Source organism: Ambystoma mexicanum, chromosome 1q (genome assembly GCF_040938575.1).
Source record: "Ambystoma mexicanum isolate Mex_15411 chromosome 1q, UKY_AmexF1_1, whole genome shotgun sequence".
In the NCBI taxonomy this organism is placed as follows: domain Eukaryota; kingdom Metazoa; phylum Chordata; class Amphibia; order Caudata; family Ambystomatidae; genus Ambystoma; species Ambystoma mexicanum.
Window position 1 is genome coordinate 737,086,012 of NC_090922.1, and position 21,170 is coordinate 737,107,181.

Here is a 21,170-nt window from a genome sequence, read left to right on the forward strand (position 1 = left end):
GCAGTATTATCACAAAAACACGATTTGAATCACAAAACCATTGCATATGCAAGTAAGGCATTTTCCCAAGTTGAAATGAAATTTAATGAATGTGAAAAGGCCCTATTAACCACTGTGTGGGCGCTTCAACATTTCCGCCCCATTGTTCAGGGAGAAAAGGTGATTATTGAAACAAATCATCAACCTTTGCAATTTTTAGAGAGTAAAAGAATTAGATCAGGCAATCTAGCGCAATCCAGAATCACTTCATGGACGCTGGCATTACAAGGTTTTCCCGTAGAAGTGAGATATGGACAAAATAAAAAGAGCCCAATTGCTCAAGGGTTAGCTGACTTACATGATTGTGCAGCTGAACAAATACCAAATGAAATGGAAGTGGAAACTAGTTTGCAGGAATTTGAACAATCATCACACAAAGCTTTTGATGAAAAAACATGCAAGGATTTGCCAACTGTATATGTGGATGGTTGTGCTTTTCACATTGAAAATGACAGTAATAAACAGTTAGTGGCAGGAATAGGAAATGTCTGGTTGAAATGTGAAGGCGTCCCCAGTATAGGGATGAGGATTGGGGATAGGAGCAGTCAGGTGGCGGAATTGGCAGCCATCTATAAAGCAATTGCTACTGCAGTTGATAAAAAGTTCAGTTAAATTGTCCTGGTGACTGATTCTGACTATGCACGGAATAGCTTTGTGGAGTATTTGCCTGGTTGGAAAGCAAGAGGCATGGTTACATACAACAAAAATCCACTTAAACATGGAAAAATGACACAAGCCATAGACAAATTGGTGTCAGAAAATAATTTAACAATATACTGGAGAAAAATTCGTGGGCATTTAAAAACACCAGGAGAGGATAAGGAGGGAAATGATAAGGCAGACCATCTGGCTAAGATTGGGGCTGTGATGGGAGAATTGCTACATATTGATTATTTAATGGGTGAAATACAAATTGATGCAGTGACACGTTCTAAAGCACCAAAGGAGGTAGATCAACCGGTGGTGCAGTGGAGTCATGACACGCCAGACCAAGATTTGATTGAGGCACAAAAGAATGATCAAATTTTGGGAATCTATTATAATCATTTGATAGATCCTGAACAAAATCCTTTAACAGAAAATGATTGTATGGGAAAAGAAGAGTTGAGGGTGTTATTAAAGAACAAAACACGAATCAGATTACAGGATGGACTCATGATTAGAGAGTCCATAACAGGACAAATACAGTGGGTAGTACCCCTTTCATTCAGAGGACTGATGCTACACCATGCACATGATGCCATAACTGCAGGCCATAGAGGTTCACAAAAAACATTAGAAATATTAAAAGATTATGCTTACTGGCCACATATGTCCCAAGATGTGGAATTATATACTAGAGGATGTCTAGTATGCGCCCAATTTAAACCTGCTTCACCAATGCATAGAGCACCATTGATGAAAAGAGGCCTAACTCTCCCATGGTCAGATTTGCAAATAGACTATGTAGGTCCTTTAAAAAGGTCGAGCAGGGGACACCGTTATATTTTGAGTGTGGTATGTTTGATGTCGAAGTGGATTGAGTGCATTCCTGCACCAGATTGTAGTGCGCAAACAGCAGCCACATTGCTGGTGAACCATGTGTTCTCAAGGTTTGGGTTGCCACAAAGAATTGAGTCAGACAGAGGAAGTCATTTCACAAGTGCTCTAATGAGTAAGGTATGGCAAATACTAGGTGTGAAAAGGAAACTACATATCGCATATCGGGCGGCGTCTTCAGGTACAGTTGAAAGAAGCAATAGGTCTGTTGTGGATATTTTAAAGAAATTTGTGGCAGAAGCAGGTTCCAGCTGGGATTTACGTTTACCATTGGTTTTGATGGCAATCAGGTCGACTCCTGCCAAAGCAACAGGTGTTAGCCCCCATGAGGTCTTAACAGGTAGGAAAATGGTGTTACCACAACACCTACTATACAGAACACATGAGCAAACTCTAGTGAGTGCATCCACAGTTCATGAATATATTGATGAACTGAGGAGGCATTTGCAACATGCATTTGCTTTTGTGCAGAGAAATCTGGAAAGAGCTGCTGACAGTGCAAAGTCATATTATGATAAAAAGACATCAGCAAAGGAATACAGTGTAGGGGATCAGGTGTACAAGTTTCATTTTGGAAAAAGTAAACAGAAAAATTCTAAATTTCTAGCGGCCTGGCAGGGGCCATTTCGAATTATAGATAAGGTCTCTCCTGTAGTGTATAAAATTTTGAAAAATGAAGGTGAAACAGCAATAGAGCAGTTTGTCCATGTAAATCAAATCAAACCATGCCATCCCAGACATGAGATCAGGCAGCTTGAGCATGTAGAGACAGATAAAGTCCCTTGAACAAAAAAGGAGAAAATAAGTGGGTGTAGTCAGGAGGCAGTGACAAAGAAGTTAAAAAGTTGATTGTTATGATGGCACATAAACACTGTAGTATATGTAAAATATAATATAAAATAAATATAAATAAATAAATAAATAAATAAATGCACATATAATGGAAGCTCATGGTTGGTGTGCAGAGAGAAAGTGTGTTAAATATTGAATATCTGCTTGTTTTCCTTTAACTTGTGTTTAATTTCAGAAAAAAAAAAATGAAATATTTTTACCAAGCATGTTTTATTTTTGGCAAAAGGATGAAGTTAGTATTGTGCTATGTACTTAATCTGTTTATTTTCTATTTTGATTTAGACAATTAACATTATTTGGTCGGAGGTTCCGGGATCAGAGGCCACGGGAGACGATGGAGTCCTGGAGTCCCCTGGATGAAGACCAAAAGATGCCTGCCTCCAGGTGGAGGTGAAGACAAAATAACCGGAATGCCAAAAGAGATGAATACTGTGGATTCAAGATTGCCAAGATGAAAGAGTACTCGAATGAACCGAATAACATCGCTGGTCGGGACATACCAAAAGAGACAAAACAAAAGTTCCGGCATATGAAGTTCCACGTATTTATTATTTTAATTATTTATTTTAATTTGTTATATTAATTATTTGTTTTAGTTAGTTGTTTTATTTCTTTGTTTTTAATGGACTTGGAAAATCTAAATATAAAGTAATGCCACTTCAACTGAGAAGGCAAATGTGGAACATTTTATGAACTGATGGACTCAGATGAAATGTTGATTGCAAATTTTCATTGATGCACATGAATATTCATTTTGTTGGATTGCTATATTGTAAAAAAAAAAAAAAAAGAACAAGTTGTTTTTAGGAATTGGCTTGAATCGTGGCCAGATTCTAAAAACAAAAGGAGGGTATGTAAGGATATTTGGCGTGTTACAGCACAGAGTACAGCACTACTACACAGGTAGCAAACAGCATAGAGTACAGCACTACTGCACAAGTAGCACATTTTTTTTTTGCATTACCACCACAAGGGTGCGGTGCATTGCTATATGGGTTACCAGATTAACAAGGAAAGACAGGCTATTCAGTCAAAAACGATTTTAACATATAAGATGCAAATCTATTTTTACAGTTAAAAGCACACGTGCTCATTTAAAAATGCACACTATTTTTCACCTGAAATGCCTATGGTGCGAGAGACACATTTGAAAATTAACAGCTAACCTATTAACCATTAACCTGACTAATAAAACCTTATTTAACATAACCCACTAATAAAAATGTGTTCTCCACTGCAGAATTAGGCATACTCTGAAAGCCATTTAAATGTGTGTGCAGATTTTTTTCTTCTCTTCTCTGCCTGCTTCTCCGTGTTTTTGTGCACAGTAACTGCAGGAAGAAGGAAGTCAGATTTGCAACAATTCCAAATGTATGAGCGAAGCTATTGTTGAGAGTAGGAGGATGAGAGATGATGGATTTCATTGGGACACGTCATACAGAGGGCTGTGATGAAAGTTTTAGTGGGCAGTATCGGGGAAAAAGACAGGCAGACATTTTTCTGCACTACTGGGGAGAAGACCTGGCTGTGGGACTCCTGACTGAAAGCAGATTCCTGCGTCCTGCTGCAGTCGAGATTGGGGAGAGCTGAAAGAAGGACCTTTCCACTGGCTGAGGCATTCCTATCTGCAAAAGCTGAGAATTCCAGGCAATGACCCCGGTTTGAGAAGGCAAGCGTTCCTTTTTGCTGGAGTTAATCTTCAAGGGAGTCACATTCACAAAGAGAACAGCCAAAGAGAACAACTAAAAAGATAAGGTAATGAGAAGTGTGGGAGCTGAGTGTGTACGGTAATATGCAGTCAGTGTAGGATTCCTGTGCGTGTCTTAATCAAATACCAATGTTGCATTTTGAGTTCTGTTCTCCGCCACGCTCTTTGCAGTGTGTCATAGACAATGCTTTTACTGTACCATTTTATTTATTTCTGTAAAGAATGAGATCGTGTTTAAATGCAACTTTTATAATACAGAAAAATATTTGAAAACAGACGGGTGGTGTATTTACTATTTACCATTACAATGCCGATGATGTGGGGAGATTTTTAAACAGTGCAATGGTCATTTTAAGACAGATGTGTGCATGTCAGAATCAGTATGAATAATTGTGAGTGACTGTAGCATAGCTCGTTGGAGGTACATGAGCCAACGGGAAGAGAGACTCTCTGAACATAGCTCCCTACCGTATATAAGGTAGTGGAAATTACCACAAGACTACCATATATAGCTCTCTGTCGTAAATAAGTCAGTGAGTTCGCCCATGGTGGCACACCAACACTATCACTGAAAAATGTGGTATTCCTAAAATGTAGGTCTGGGGTCTCTCTAGTGATCACACGAAAAATCTAAGCAAAGATAAGGGATTCTGGACATTGGGGCCACAAATAAAACAAGGGAATTATGCTCACCAAAATACCACCAACCACGTATACCAAATATGCAGGTCTGGGTGCTGAAATAATGCATGTCCATTGTATTATTGTTACACATGGCCAAATCTGAATACAAAGAGTGATTATTGCTAAGTTATTTTTCGGCGGTAATAAAATACCGTCAGGCCCCAAATCTCCACAAAATACCCTACAGACCCTAAGACCCAAATTGACGAGTTGGAGGACAATGGCAAATCAGCTATGCTACTCCTCCTTGACCTTTTTGGGGCTTTCGACTTAGTAGATCATTCATTCTTATGCAATCACCTCAGATCTGCCGCTCATTTTTCAAGTGATGCCATAACCTGGGTACAATCCTTCCTTGAAAACCGGACAATGAGAGTCTTCTCCCCCCTAGCAGCCGCTGATCCCACACAAGTTTCATGCGGCGTCCCTCAAGGATCATGCGTATCTCCCACGATGTATAACATCTTTACTAAACCTCTGTTTGAAAAGCTGGACAGACTGGGTGTCATCTACACTAACTACGCAGATGACACTCAGATCCTCATTCCCCTTTCGGGCAACTTTGTGGAAGACACAGCTTTAGTAAACAAGATATATCTCCTCATTCAGGCATGGATGGCATCTCACGGCCTCTGCCTGAATGACGACAAAACTAAGTTTCTGATCCTCGGCTCAGAGCTGGCCATCCAAAAACTTGACCCGAACTATGCCTCATTCAACATTGATAATAATGTTATCAAAGTGATGCCTGCAGTCAAAACCCTTGGGGTCTATCTCGACTCAGCGCTCACCTTCAAAAAACAAACCAATTCCTTAGCTTCCTCCACTGCATATACTTGCAAATTGATCCGAGCATGTAGACCTTTCCTAACTGAGACTAGCTCCATTACACTAGCAAATGCACTTATCATCTCTAGGCTGGATTACTGTAATGCTCTATATGCAGGATCTAACAAGTACATTCTTGATAAACTCCAAACTCTACAAAATAACACTATTAGAGCTGCTCTAAACATTCCTAATAGAGCTCATATCTCCACTTCCAGAAAAAACATCCTCTGGCTAAAAATTAAAGACAGGATTGCCCTCAAAACCCTCTCTCTCAACTCTAAATGTCTTAACAATATAGCTCCCCCCTACTTGTAAACAGAGTCAACAAGAGAATTTCTAACCATCCCACAAGAATACCCAATGCCTATACCCTAGTGGTGCCCAGATACAAAAAGAGTACAGCTGGCAGCTCTAGCTTTCCAGTCATAGCTGCTCAAACTTGGAATAGACTCCCCCTTGATCTCAGAATGGACCAACCTTACACCAGTTTCAGGCGGAAAGTCCTCACTTGGATGTGATCTAATGACACTTAGTTTGACTCCCCTACCGCCTACCAGCTTTAGAGACTCTGATGATTGTAACGAGATTAACTGGTCTTTAGTCAACTAGCCTTACCTGTATTTGCGTACTCTGCACTTAGTTTGTACATGTACTTGCTTCTAACTTGAACTGTATAACTGTATTTTCTTGTAACTAAGTTCTCAAGTATTCTTGCACTGTCTGTGCCCAGCTACCCTTTGGGTTTGGTTTTGCGCTATACCAAATAAACAAACAAACAAACAACCAAACAATTCAAAATTTGGTTGAACGTGATGGATGGGAAGGAGAGGTGGAAAAATGAGGTGAAGTAATGAGATCCATGGTGGAATGTTGAGGAGCAGTACAAATGAGGTCAAATCAAAACAAAAACAATCCCCACAGCAAGGTCCGTTACATAGACCTACTGTTTTCACTGTCTGGGGACCCCAAGACAATATTTTATAGTAGAAGAAAACAGTTCAAATTCACATTTTAATGGGAAGGAAAGGTGTAACACACAAAAGCTATTTCATTAAGAAAAATATTTTATTATAGAAAAAAGACATAATTCTCATTAAAGCTGTGTGAAATAATACACAGATTAAGGAACAACCCTAAAACCAGGTTATCAAAAAACAGGACGATTACATACACAAAATCAATGTAAAAATTAAAAAAAACAACCATACCACATTAACTAAAAAAAACAACATTTACCATACAAATATCAGTGAAAAATTAATTTGTTGCAATCTATATATAACCCAACATGTTTCTGTCTGTTGACACTTAGATGTCTGACATTCATCAGGGGTAGCTCTTCTTAATATTCTACAGTGATCGTCCCCTCCAGTCCTGGTGGGCATGGATCTGAACTTGATCCTTAATGCAATCTATAAAAACATACAACCATATTAAAAAATTATGTGTGCACCAACATTTCCCAAGATTTACCTACTTTTAATGTCAATTGTCAACATTACACAAACACGGAAGCCTGAATTAATAAAGCCACCCGTACCTAATCCCCATTCGGGAACCCTTAGCACCAAAAATCTGCTGTAAACATATATACCTTGGGATCTGTGTATTCCAAGGATCCAATGTCGCCAATAATACAGTCACATCCAGCCGGATATCAGCCGCTTATATTAGTAATCCTTTTCAATGGATTTGAGTAAGAACACACTAGAGAAGAAAAAATAACGACACACTGTGTCACACTATAATCATAACGGAGTATAAAAAGTCAAAACACCCCCTAAGGAACATGCTTGCACATACCTTGCAAAATGCGGTAGCCAAATGTGTTCCCAAAAGAGAATAAACCTTTGAGGAGAATGATCAGTCTTTAACGTGAAACGGCTACTGTGTCAAGTTCTAACTCTTCAAACACAATCTGTGGAGATTAAACACAATAAGAAGTAATCAACCGCTGTATTCACTAGTGTTCACTAGGGTATTATTTAAACAAACAATTTTCCTGCAGTTCCAAAGCCACGAAAAAAGGCACATAAATGATCTACAAAGTGCGTCCCCAAATGAAGGCATATACACCAATAGTGAGCCTCAATATACACATCCTAAGCCCAAGCTCAATATGTTATTTGGCCCAACAAAAACGCATCTCCATTTAGCCTAGCATATTAAAATGCTACACACTGCTGAGCCTCCGTATAGTGTTTATCCCAAAAAAAGGGTTTACATGCCGCCTGTCAAATGTTGTTAAACTCTGTGCCGCCTCCAAAGTGCAATATCACTCCGTTTGAAAACAACACATGCACGTTATGCTCCACACTCGTGAGCCTCTGAAAACTGTTTAACTCAAAGACTGATCTCCCCATTGCATCGCAAGAATTCTTAAAATCAGTGCTGCATCCACTGTCCAGTTTCTACTCAGTTTAAAAAAAGAGCCTGCATGCATTTAACCACGTTACCTTAGAACTACTTGTATGCATCCCCAAAACAAAGCACAAGTTATAACACCTCATAACGGTAAACTTACCCGTAATGGACCAACATTCTGCACCCATTCCTCAGAGATCCTGGAGAAACCTGAAGAAGACAAGACATCTATCCAGCTGTGAGACCTGCGAAGAAACTGGCGACCCGTCGTAAAAAGTCCTGGGTACCAACTTCTGCTGCTTTTCTGGAGGTGCCCTGCCTTTCTGAAGATCTTTAGCAGTCCTGCGAAGGAGCTGCGACCCTGGGAGTGGAGGGAACATCCATACATGATGTCTGATCAGTACCCTGTAAAGAAGAGCCTTCTGAAGTGTCCCAGGACCATCCTCTGGCTGAACAGCTGTGTTTGGGCTACCGTGCTGCAGACGTCAGAGTTCCGAGTTTTGACTTGAAACTTTGGGGATCCTCAGCTGTCCCTAAAACACTCTCCTTTGCGAGATGTCGGTGTCTTAGCTTCAAGGGGAACCCAGATTGGAGAGAAAGTCTGACCACGTCAGTTGAGTCCCTTTGGGTCGCCGTGCTGCGGTGACCATTGTCCGAAATCCCTTACCTGACTTGAGTGCAGTCCCGAGAGGGCTCCTGCATCGAGTTTTGCAGCATTCTTCATTCGAGAGTGCTTGCAACAGTAAAAGAGACCAACCAGAGATCAGCTAGAACCTGCAACCTCTGCGTTTCGAGAACTGTGACCAATGGCGGGAAAAGTAACCTTGGACCCTGTTCCTTTGTCCTGCCAAGTCTGGGGATAATCAGAGTACGGGGGGTAAGTTACAGCGATTCTTACCTACCCCTAAACTCCTATTCTAAATCTATGGGCTTACAATAAACTTTATTATAACAATATTGACTTTGCCATTACTGGCTTGTGCAAGACCTCTGAACGTTGGGGCTACTTCTGTTAGCTAGTTTAACTTGTACTCTGACAATTAGAACCCTTCACTAGACCACAGAGACCCTATCTGTATTTTTTCCTGCATCAAGGATTATGTGGAACTTTACCTGAACTATGGGGCAAAAGGCCTCAGACAACTTAGGGATGGACATTTTAAGTTAGGGATAATTCTCTGTGGATCTTAAGTGCATAATATAACCTTATCTTTCCTTTGCAGAAGTTTGTGATTTATATTATGCCCTCTGATAAGTGAATGTATATATGTAATCTATGTTGCTATTGTTGTGTGAAAACTCTACTTGCCAGTTGTCATTTTTCTATAGTGTGTTTGGCCAATAAATAATAATTGTATTTGTATACACCCTTTCTAATTGTAATCTGTGATTTCCATTGTGTGAACTCATTGTGAACCCTTTACAAGCTCACCATCTCTGAAGAACTACGCCTAGACCGCCTGTCACTGCTATCTGAACTGGTTTGGCTACAGTTCCCCAGAGTTATCCCTGTCACAATATAGTTTGACCTCTTATATGTCTGTCCACCAGGCCAGAGTATAGAAAATCAGTCACAACAAATTGATGTACAGCAGTGGGATGGCCCTCTCCACATAACATCTAGGTGTTTTGTGAAAAGGATCTGTATTGAGTACCACAGTGTAGAGCACTGGTGGTGGGTCCAGATAATACTTACACAGAACACTATAATTTTGAATTGCCTTGTAGTAGGTCACCTGCTGTAATACATAACATGGAAGCAATCACTTTCACAATGTTAAGTTCCTCCAAAGTGTATCACTTGAAAAAGTTATGTGTTGAATGGGGCTTGACAGTCTCTGGCACTAAAGCCGAGCTAATTGTAAAACTTCCTGATTTTGAAAAGAATAAGGTTCTGCCTATCCTAGCAAATGGTCCTGATACTGGTGCTGGGACTGGACCCAGCACCAGTAATGGAATTGCTGCCAGTGCAGTGGCTAATGTTGAGGATGCAGAGGAGGAAAGTGCATCCTCTAGAGCTCTGTCTGTAACCACCTCAGAGGCTGAGGCATTTTTTATATTTGAAAAAGGAAAAACTCAGGCTTACGGAAAAATAGCTTCAGTTTAATGTGGCCAAATTAGAATTTGACAGAGTTGAAAGACAGAAAGACAGGGATCACCAGCTGGAGCTAAATGATACCCCACTCTACTGAGGAGTTCGTATTGGGCGTATTGGGTTTGCCTTTAAAAGGCAAAAGAAATGTAAAAGACAGTCCTGTACATAGCTGATCTGAAAGTGAAAGAATGCTGTTTAAACACTTTCACGAACTGTTATACCCAATGGGCAGTATATGGGATTAAATGTCCATGCAATCCTCTTTACATTGGTAAAATCAAACGTCCAATACGACAACGAATATGCGAACATAGATCTTGCATAAAGAATAAAGTGGACAACAAACCTTTAGTGGCACATTACATACGGCACCAACATAAACCAACTGAGATATTCTGGTTTATAATTCAAGTAATAAAAGTATCCATACGAGGAGGCGACAGAGGGCTAGTCCTAAAAAAATGTGAACAGAAATGGATTTACAACCTGATGCAGTAAAGAACGGCCTGAACTCCTCAGTAGAGTGGGGTATCTTTAAGTAATGGGAAACGACTAGAAGTCAAGAATAATATCTAGATAACTCAAAACAACCGGCTGTAAGAATATCTTTGCATAACGGATGTATAAAAACAACTGGTTAGAAATAGAGAATAACAGTCCATACATATTACTTCCTCCCAAAACTAAAGGAATCACCACCATATGTGAGCAGAATAAGGTTGCTACAAGGAAGAAGGTGGTGAGGAAATATTGTCTATGCCTCGAATAGACAGACAATGGGAGATGAGAGGGAGTCTGGGGTTTCGCCGTTTCCCTTGCTACAGAAATGGGGAGCTAGACCACAGTATATACCATAGCCCCATATGGACAGGGATAATTTGAGGAGTACATTTCCAAGTTTAACTTCTGGTGCTGGGAAATGGATACATGAATTGGAAAAGATGACAGAATTGAATACCTTGGCTATAGGGGACACTCAAGGTCTCCTGATTGCCATTTTTGGAGAGAGAGCTGATGACGTTTGGTCCAGAGCAGATATGCTAGTGTTACTACAGTTAACACTGTTCATGATGGAGCACCGTTTAATAATTGCAGAGTAGCAGTCTGGGAAGCGCTTAGAGTACTGTATTCAGACATGTCCGATATGGGAGCTATAATGACGAAAAAGATGAAGGAAGCGAAGACCCGCTTGCTTACATTCAGAATTTTCAAGAGCAGTGGAGCTTGGAGACACGCCAAGCGTGGGGGTAATCTATAAATGTGTTCTTTCACATACTATGCCAAGGGCTGTCAGACCTGGTACAGAAGCAGCTTAAGAAGTTAGTGGGTATGGAGGCCAAACCGTGGTCGGAGGTCCAGTTCACCATTGCACATTATTGCAGACTCTTGCAGAAAAAGAATCACAAAAAAGATGATTATCAGGAAAGGCGAAGAGGCGAAGTTAGTACAAAAGACGTTATCTAAATACGCTATTGAAGGGGCAATGATAACTAGTGGAGACAGATCGCATTCACAATAGGTAACAAACATGCCAAAAGGAAATAATCAAAGGCAGTTTGATCAGGACAGTAATGGATTTGATCCACGAGGAAGAGGAGGATTTCGAGGTAGAACATGTCCATATAATCAAGGGAATTGGTAGAACAATCAGGGAAACTTTCAGAATAATCAAGTTGGGTTTCAGAATATGCAGAATTATAATCAAGGCATGTAGGGAGGACAGATGGGGAGACCGCCGCCTGTATGTTGGTTATGGGGATCACAGGGCATTTAGCTTGCATGTGTAGAAGTCAAGGGTTTGTGCAGAATGGTCAATTTTAAAGAGGGGGGATTCACAGCAGAGTGGAGATAGCTTTGCTCAGAATCAAACAGTGCAACAGGCAAACATGCCAAGAATGGAGCAAGGTTTGCAAACACAGAAAGCAGCAGTAAATCTGCTGCAAGGGCACTTGCAGCATTCACCAATGCAGATACTGCAAAGCACAAACATGGGACAGTTAATGACTCCTAGGATAGGAGGGGTCACTGTGGAAGGAGGAAATCCTTTTACAAGTACAGAAATGAGGCTGTATCCACAATGGGACAGCTCACTGGGAGACTTGATGTGTTCAATACTATCCGTGACAGCAAATCCTCACGAGGAACCGAGGGTAGATGTCAACATTTTTCATTTTTAGTAGACACGGGTGAAACATGTTTGTGTGTAAAAGAGGGAAAATGTTTAATGTCTGGCATTGCCATGAATACTGAAGTTTTCACAGGAGCTACAAGCAGAGTTCCTCTTACTGAAGACTTACCAGTCTCTATAGGAAAATGTGACATGTCAGTGCCATTGCTGTATTCAAGGCAGACACCTGTCAATATATTAGGTCGAGATTTGATGACAAAGTTGAATATGACAATCTCATTTAATGATAAAGGTATAGTGTGTTCAACACCAGGAATGCATTATGTAAACATGAATGACTTTATTATGGCATTTGCAGGACAAATGACTGTGAGAGCTATCCCATTAGAACCTGAAGTGTTTCATTATGGGGTATGCATCTTGTTGATGTGGATGCCAGGCTTGGTAGCCAAAACTATGAGAACACCTTATGACTTTTTATTCAGGCCAAAGATACCTATGGATGAAGAGGAAGGGCAAATTGTTCCTCTTGAACTACAAGCAGCCATAGTGCGAAGAGAAATGGCTTTGATTGATAGGAAATGATCATGATGGCAGACGATGGTGCACAGTGATCGCCATTGGGGAAGGTTGCAGATTGACTGACGTCACTGATGAGGTCATGTTTGGAGGTCATCCATCAGATGATGAAATAATATTTGAGATGAGCTTTCCTTATTGGGTATGAACCATTAAAGGTGAGGTTCCCCAGAGAATTATGGTAGTACAGAAGCATCCTGAATATTTTGAGGGAAACATGGCAAAAGTGCCAGTCTCATAATGGATTTAAGGCCCTTATGACGTAGGCCTATTGAATGGGGGTTGGAGAAGTGAAGATTGAATTGAAACCAGGAGAAATTTAACCTTGAGCACAACAGTATCCTATGTCTCGAGAGGCCGATGAAGGTATTTTTAAGATGATTTCCACCATGATGGATCAGGGCATATTGGTGATGTCAGAGTCACTGTGTAATACATCAGTGTACCCAATCAATAAATATAAGGCAGGGTCATGGAGACTAATTCAAGGTTTAAGACTGATAAACCAGATTGTAGAGGCCACATTCCCTCTAGTTCCTAATCCGGCTACAATCATATGTAACATACCTGTTGAAGAACGATATTTTACTGTGATTCATTTGAAAAATGCATTTTTCTCAATCCCCTTGGACAAAGACTCGCAGGATCTGACGTTATTCACGTTCAGACAAACTAAATTAAAAAGCATGAGATTACCTCAAGGGTATTGTGAGTCTCCATCGATTTTTAATAGAGTTCTCCAGGTGGATTTAAGCAATATTGAAGTGTTGTCTTGCAATACGTAGACAATATTTTAGTTTGCAGCACTTCAGAGGTAGGATGCACACGCGATTCTATTCAGTTGATGATTACACTTGCTGATAAAGGATATAAGGTTGACAAAAGTTACAGTATTGTCAACAGGATGTATTGTACATAGGTCAGTTCATTTCGCATGAAGGAAAAAAAAGCTACTCCTGAGAGAGCTGAGGCCATTTTGAAAACCACAAAACCACACGAGATAAAGCACATGCTGAGATTTCTGGGACTATGTAACTATATCAGAGCATGGGTCTTTGATTATAGTTAATATACAAGACCTTTGTTCCAAGCTCTAAAGAAAGCACAGGCTATGCATGAGAAAAATGTCTGGACTGAGGAGATGGAAGAACGATTTGAGGAATTGAAGAAGGCAATTTGTACAGCTCCAGTTTTAGGGATTCCTAATTATGCTGAGGAATTCTTTTTGCTTTTGCATACAGATGGTACCGTTATGACGGCAGTCCTCACAGAGAACTACATTGGGGTACAAGCCCTTTGCATATTACAGTGGGATTTTAGATCCAGTAATGAGGGGTCTTTGTCTGTGCAAACAATCTTTGGTGACCGCCGAGTTCACCATTGAGAAGGCTGCGAGTATAGTGATGGGATGCTCTATGACGTTGTTTGTTGAGCATGCTTTTTTTGCTATCTTAGAGAAACCAAAAGGAACATTGATTTCCCAAAGGGCTTCTGCCTATGAAGTAGTCATTTCAAACCCAGTGATTAAAATAGTCTGATTCAAAAAAGTGAATCCTGCCAGGTTTGTAGCTGAACCATTGGCAGAGGATGAGCATGGGAACGACTGTTCGAACTATGAAGAGTTCTATGATGAGATCCCTAGGATAAAAGAAAATGCCTTGACAGGGGCAGAAATTGTTTTTATTGACGGTCTTCAAGGATTGATCAAGATAATGGGCAGCGATACACAGGTGCTGCTGTGTTAAAACACACAGCCAATGGGGAGATCAGACATTGGTAAGTGCACAGCTCCCGTCTCACTATTCAGCACAGGCTGCATAGTTAGTGGTGCTGATAGTCACGCTCAAGAATCATGCAGACCAGGAAGTAACGGTGTACAGTGACTCTGCCTATGTGACGTCGACAGTGCACGCAAGATTAGCACATTGGAAAAGGGGGGGGCTGCCTCTGAGTGGAGGGCACTCCAGTTCAAAACGCTGCCTTATTGGACAGGCTTATCTGGGCACTACAACTCCCAGTAGCCATCTCAGTCATTAAATGTGCAGAAAATGTGCAGCTCATACAAACAAAAAGATTTTATTTCACTTGGAAATCAGGCAGCAGACGATGAAGCCAAGAGAGCTACATGTTTAGAAGTTATAATGTCTTTTGATAAGCTAAAGTGAATGAAAAAATGGTGGTGATGATGAATGTGTCAGACCCATATAGTAATCTTTTGAAGACACAACTAATAGAGATTCAGGGAGAAGCACTCCAAGATGAGAAGGATCTGTGGACACAAAGAAGGTGTTCTTTAAACCCCTCTGAAGCATTGTGGGGACAAGACAGCACTGGTAAACCGGTGATGCCTGTAGCCTTATGAAGGGTGGCGCTGGAACAGCTACACTACCCTGCACACACAACTAGAGAACACCTTGCTGCAACTATTGCAGAAGAATGGTTTGTACCAAATTTGTTAGAACACATTGCATTCTTTGTAGTGAATTGCATCGTTTGCCAAAAGTTCACTGCTGGGCACACACTCTGCACAGTTGGGAGAGTTATTCCGAGACCTACTGGCCCTTTTCAGTATTTGCATGATTATTATGTGGACATGCTGCAGGTATGTAATGGGTATAGTTACATGATTGTAGTAGCCTGTCCCTTTTCACGATGGATTGAAGCTGGTCCATGTACGCATCCAGACTCTACCAGTGCAGCAAAATCATTAGTGTGAGAAGAATTTCCTAGATGGGGAATATGTGAAGTATTAAGATCAGATAATGGTCCTCATTTTGTGAATCAGACTTATGAACAGATTGGCTTGTTGATTGTATAAAGCACATGTTTTCTTTGGCTTATCATCCACAAGGGAATGGGATCTGTGAGAGGCTCAATGGCTTGCTTAAAAAAGAATAGCCAAATGTAAGCTTACCTTGAAGAAAGGGTGGTTGCAATGCCTATCACTGGCATTATATGCATTCAGGTTCCAACCAGGGTCAGACCACCATCTCACCAATCACAAAATAGTGACAGGGAGACGAATGAGGACACCCATCACGCCTCCATCCAGAGTTAGAAGTGATGCCCAGCTAACATCAGAACTGTTAGGAATGGAGTTACGTGATTATCTTACGTGTATGACCTCAAGTAACTCTGTCATTTCAGGTCAGCTTTGGCAAAGAGGGTGTGGGGCAGCGCAGAACACAGAAGGAGATGATTCAACAAGTGGACCTAAAGAACTATGGGCCTCATTATAACCCAGGCGGGATGGGGTTAACAGCACTGCTAAAGGTGCTGGCGCCGTCAACCCCGTCCCGCCTGATTACGAGGTCCCCTCGCGGGACCCGGTCTGCACGTCTGGGTTCACCAGATGTGCAGAGTGGGTCCCCCAAGGGGAGGAGGGAGCAAACAACGGGCCGCTCGTAATCGGCCCGTTGTTTGCTCCCTCGCCCATTCCCATTCAGCCCTATGGGGGCTGAAATGGGAATGGGGAAGGTCCGGGTTCCTAGAAGTAGGAATGACCGGGCACTCCGAACTCGGAATGGCCCGGTAATTCCTCATTCTGGGAAGCCATACCCAGACACGATACTGGGTTCCTCCAATGGGGAAATACCGAGCCATTCCGACCTTGGAGGGCCTGGTATTTCCCCATTCAAGGAACCCAATATGGGGCTCAATGGGAATGAGGAGGGGACTAACAACGAGCCTGGTGTTAGCATCCTGGTCATCTCGCGGGACCCGCTGAGGAAGCCTGGTTTTACCAGGCGTCCTTAGCGGGTCCCGCAAGCAGATCTCGTAATGAGGCGGTAGAGGGTTAACGGCACCAGCAGCTCTACCGGCTCCATTAACCCTCTACCACCTTCCTCGTAATGAGGCCCAATGTCTTATCAGGGTGAAGTTAACTAGCAGTGGATACAAAATTGTGTGAAAGAACAGCTCCTGTTCAGAAGGCATGAACAACACATGAAAAGACATCCACAGTCTATTAAAAAATAGTATTTTAAAGACAGTAAGAGCTTGAAACCATGGTCTACAGTCACGTGGAAGGATGAAGTTGCACGAGCAAGATCTTCACACTTACGCATGAGGGCAGAGTGTGCCTTCACTCCCCTGATTCTCCACAGTACAGAACAAACTCAAGGCGGAGCTTCAATGCCTAATTGACTATGCTGACCACTGAGATGCTGATAGATTGACATGCTAATTGGTGGGAAGCTGGGGTAAGACAATCTCCCCAGCACCTTGAAGTCCCATCTGCGTGCTGCTAGACGTAGATGGAAAAGTACTGACGAAGTTTAGAGTGCCCACAAATTGTAGGGGGACTGCGTAATTAAGGGTCCTATAGTTTGTGTAGCAAATGGCACGTCTTGTATTTAGTAAAGTTCATAGTGGCCATTTTTGAGGGAAGGGCTTAGTTGTCCCACCTGATGTTAAGAAACCTATCACTTTCACTTACTATCCCATACTAGTATAGAACGTATATGTAGATGTTCAGTCAGAGCCTATCATAGTTAGTGATAGGTTCTGTAGTTTGCCACGCAGGATGATGTTGGTAGTGACACAGGTCAACGTTAATGATGACAAGTTTTGAGTTAGAAGATCGAGCAAATTCGTTGATGTTCGTTATGCTCCCTGTTTTAGACAATTGAAAATTAAACAGTTTTCCTTTTTACCAACTAACAGAGTCATTTCGATTATTGAAGTTGAGTAACTTCTGCATCCCCATTCATCTCCAGGGTAATTGCTACTCAACGGGCTGAGGTTTTTCTTTTCAAGCCAGTCATATGTCCCCCACACCTTAAGTTATTTTTAACTTTGATGACAAAGTTGAATATGACAATCTCATTTAATGATAAAGGTATAGTGTGTTCAACACCAGGAATGCATTATGTAAACATGAATGACTTTATTATGGCATTTGCAGGACAAATGACTGTGAGAGCTATCCCATTAGAACCTGAAGTGTTTCATTATGGGGTATGCATCTTGTTGATGTGGATGCCAGGCTTGGTAGCCAAAACTATGAGAACACCTTATGACTTTTTATTCAGGCCAAAGATACCTATGGATGAAGAGGAAGGGCAAATTGTTCCTCTTGAACTACAAGCAGCCATAGTGCGAAGAGAAATGGCTTTGATTGATAGGAAATGATCATGATGGCAGACGATGGTGCACAGTGATCGCCATTGGGGAAGGTTGCAGATTGACTGACGTCACTGATGAGGTCATGTTTGGAGGTCATCCATCAGATGATGAAATAATATTTGAGATGAGCTTTCCTTACTGGGTATGAACCATTAAAGGTGAGGTTCCCCAGAGAATTATGGTAGTACAGAAGCATCCTGAATATTTTGAGGGAAACATGGCAAAAGTGCCAGTCTCATAATGGATTTAAGGCCCTTATGACGTAGGCCTATTGAATGGGGGTTGGAGAAGTGAAGATTGAATTGAAACCAGGAGAAATTTAACCTTGAGCACAACAGTATCCTATGTCTCGAGAGGCCGATGAAGGTATTTTTAAGATGATTTCCACCATGATGGATCAGGGCATATTGGTGATGTCAGAGTCACTGTGTAATACATCAGTGTACCCAATCAATAAATATAAGGCAGGGTCATGGAGACTAATTCAAGGTTTAAGACTGATAAACCAGATTGTAGAGGCCACATTCCCTCTAGTTCCTAATCTGGCTACAATCATATGTAACATACCTGTTGAAGAACGATATTTTACTGTGATTCATTTGAAAAATGCATTTTTCTCAATCCCCTTGGACAAAGACTCGCAGGATCTGACGTTATTCACGTTCAGACAAACTAAATTAAAAAGCATGAGATTACCTCAAGGGTATTGTGAGTCTCCATCGATTTTTAATAGAGTTCTCCAGGTGGATTTAAGCAATATTGAAGTGTTGTCTTGCAATACGTAGACAATATTTTAGTTTGCAGCACTTCAGAGGTAGGATGCACACGCGATTCTATTCAGTTGATGATTACACTTGCTGATAAAGGATATAAGGTTGACAAAAGTTACAGTATTGTCAACAGGATGTATTGTACATAGGTCAGTTCATTTCGCATGAAGGAAAAAAAAGCTACTCCTGAGAGAGCTGAGGCCATTTTGAAAACCACAAAACCACACGAGATAAAGCACATGCTGAGATTTCTGGGACTATGTAACTATATCAGAGCATGGGTCTTTGATTATAGTTAATATACAAGACCTTTGTTCCAAGCTCTAAAGAAAGCACAGGCTACGCATGAGAAAAATGTCTGGACTGAGGAGATGGAAGAACGATTTGAGGAATTGAAGAAGGCAATTTGTACAGCTCCAGTTTTAGGGATTCCTAATTATGCTGAGGAATTCTTTTTGCTTTTGCATACAGATGGTACCGTTATGACGGCAGTCCTCACAGAGAACTACATTGGGGTACAAGCCCTTTGCATATTACAGTGGGATTTTAGATCCAGTAATGAGGGGTCTTTGTCTGTGCAAACAATCTTTGGTGACCGCCGAGTTCACCATTGAGAAGGCTGCGAGTATAGTGATGGGATGCTCTATGACGTTGTTTGTTGAGCATGCTTTTTTTGCTATCTTAGAGAAACCAAAAGGAACATTGATTTCCCAAAGGGCTTCTGCCTATGAAGTAGTCATTTCAAACCCAGTGATTAAAATAGTCTGATTCAAAATAGTGAATCCTGCCAGGTTTGTAGCTGAACCATTGGCAGAGGATGAGCATGGGAACGACTGTTCGAACTATGAAGAGTTCTATGATGAGATCCCTAGGATAAAAGAAAATGCCTTGACAGGGGCAGAAATTGTTTTTATTGACGGTCTTCAAGGATTGATCAAGATAATGGGCAGCGATACACAGGTGCTGCTGTGTTAAAACACACAGCCAATGGGGAGATCAGACATTGGTAAGTGCACAGCTCCCGTCTCACTATTCAGCACAGGCTGCATAGTTAGTGGTGCTGATAGTCACGCTCAAGAATCATGCAGACCAGGAAGTAACGGTGTACAGTGACTCTGCCTATGTGACGTCGACAGTGCACGCAAGATTAGCACATTGGAAAAGGGGGGGGCTGCCTCTGAGTGGAGGGCACTCCAGTTCAAAACGCTGCCTTATTGGACAGGCTTATCTGGGCACTACAACTCCCAGTAGCCATGTCAGTCATTAAATGTGCAGAAAATGTGCAGCTCATACAAACAAAAAGATTTTATTTCACTTGGAAATCAGGCAGCAGACGATGAAGCCAAGAGAGCTACATGTTTAGAAGTTATAATGTCTTTTGATAAGCTAAAGTGAATGAAAAAATGGTGGTGATGATGAATGTGTCAGACCCATATAGTAATCTTTTGAAGACACAACTAATAGAGATTCAGGGAGAAGCACTCCAAGATGAGAAGGATCTATGGACACAAAGAAGGTGTTCTTTAAACCCCTCTGAAGCATTGTGGGGACAAGACAGCACTGGTAAACCGGTGATGCCTGTAGCCTTATGAAGGGTGGCGCTGGAACAGCTACACTACCCTGCACACACAACTAGAGAACACCTTGCTGCAACTATTGCAGAAGAATGGTTTGTACCAAATTTGTTAGAACACATTGCATTCTTTGTAGTGAATTGCATCGTTTGCCAAAAGTTCACTGCTGGGCACACACTCTGCACAGTTGGGAGAGTTATTCCGAGACCTACTGGCCCTTTTCAGTATTTGCATGATTATTATGTGGACATGCTGCAGGTATGTAATGGGTATAGTTACATGATTGTAGTAGCCTGTCCCTTTTCACGATGGATTGAAGCTGGTCCATGTACGCATCCAGACTCTACCAGTGCAGCAAAATCATTAGTGTGAGAAGAATTTCCTAGATGGGGAATATGTGAAGTATTAAGATCAGATAATGGTCCTCATTTTGTGAATCAGACTTATGAACAGATTGGCTTGTTGATTGTATAAAGCACATGTTTTCTTTGGCTTATCATCCACAAGGGAATGGGATCTGTGAGAGGCTCAATGGCTTGCTTAAAAAAGAATAGCCAAATGTAAGCTTACCTTGAAGAAAGGGTGGTTGCAATGCCTATCACTGGCATTATATGCATTCAGGTTCCAACCAGGGTCAGACCACCATCTCACCAATCACAAAATAGTGACAGGGAGACGAATGAGGACACCCATCACGCCTCCATCCAGAGTTAGAAGTGATGCCCAGCTAACATCAGAACTGTTAGGAATGGAGTTACGTGATTATCTTACGTGTATGACCTCAAGTAACTCTGTCATTTCAGGTCAGCTTTGGCAAAGAGGGTGTGGGGCAGCGCAGAACACAGAAGGAGATGATTCAACAAGTGGACCTAAAGAACTA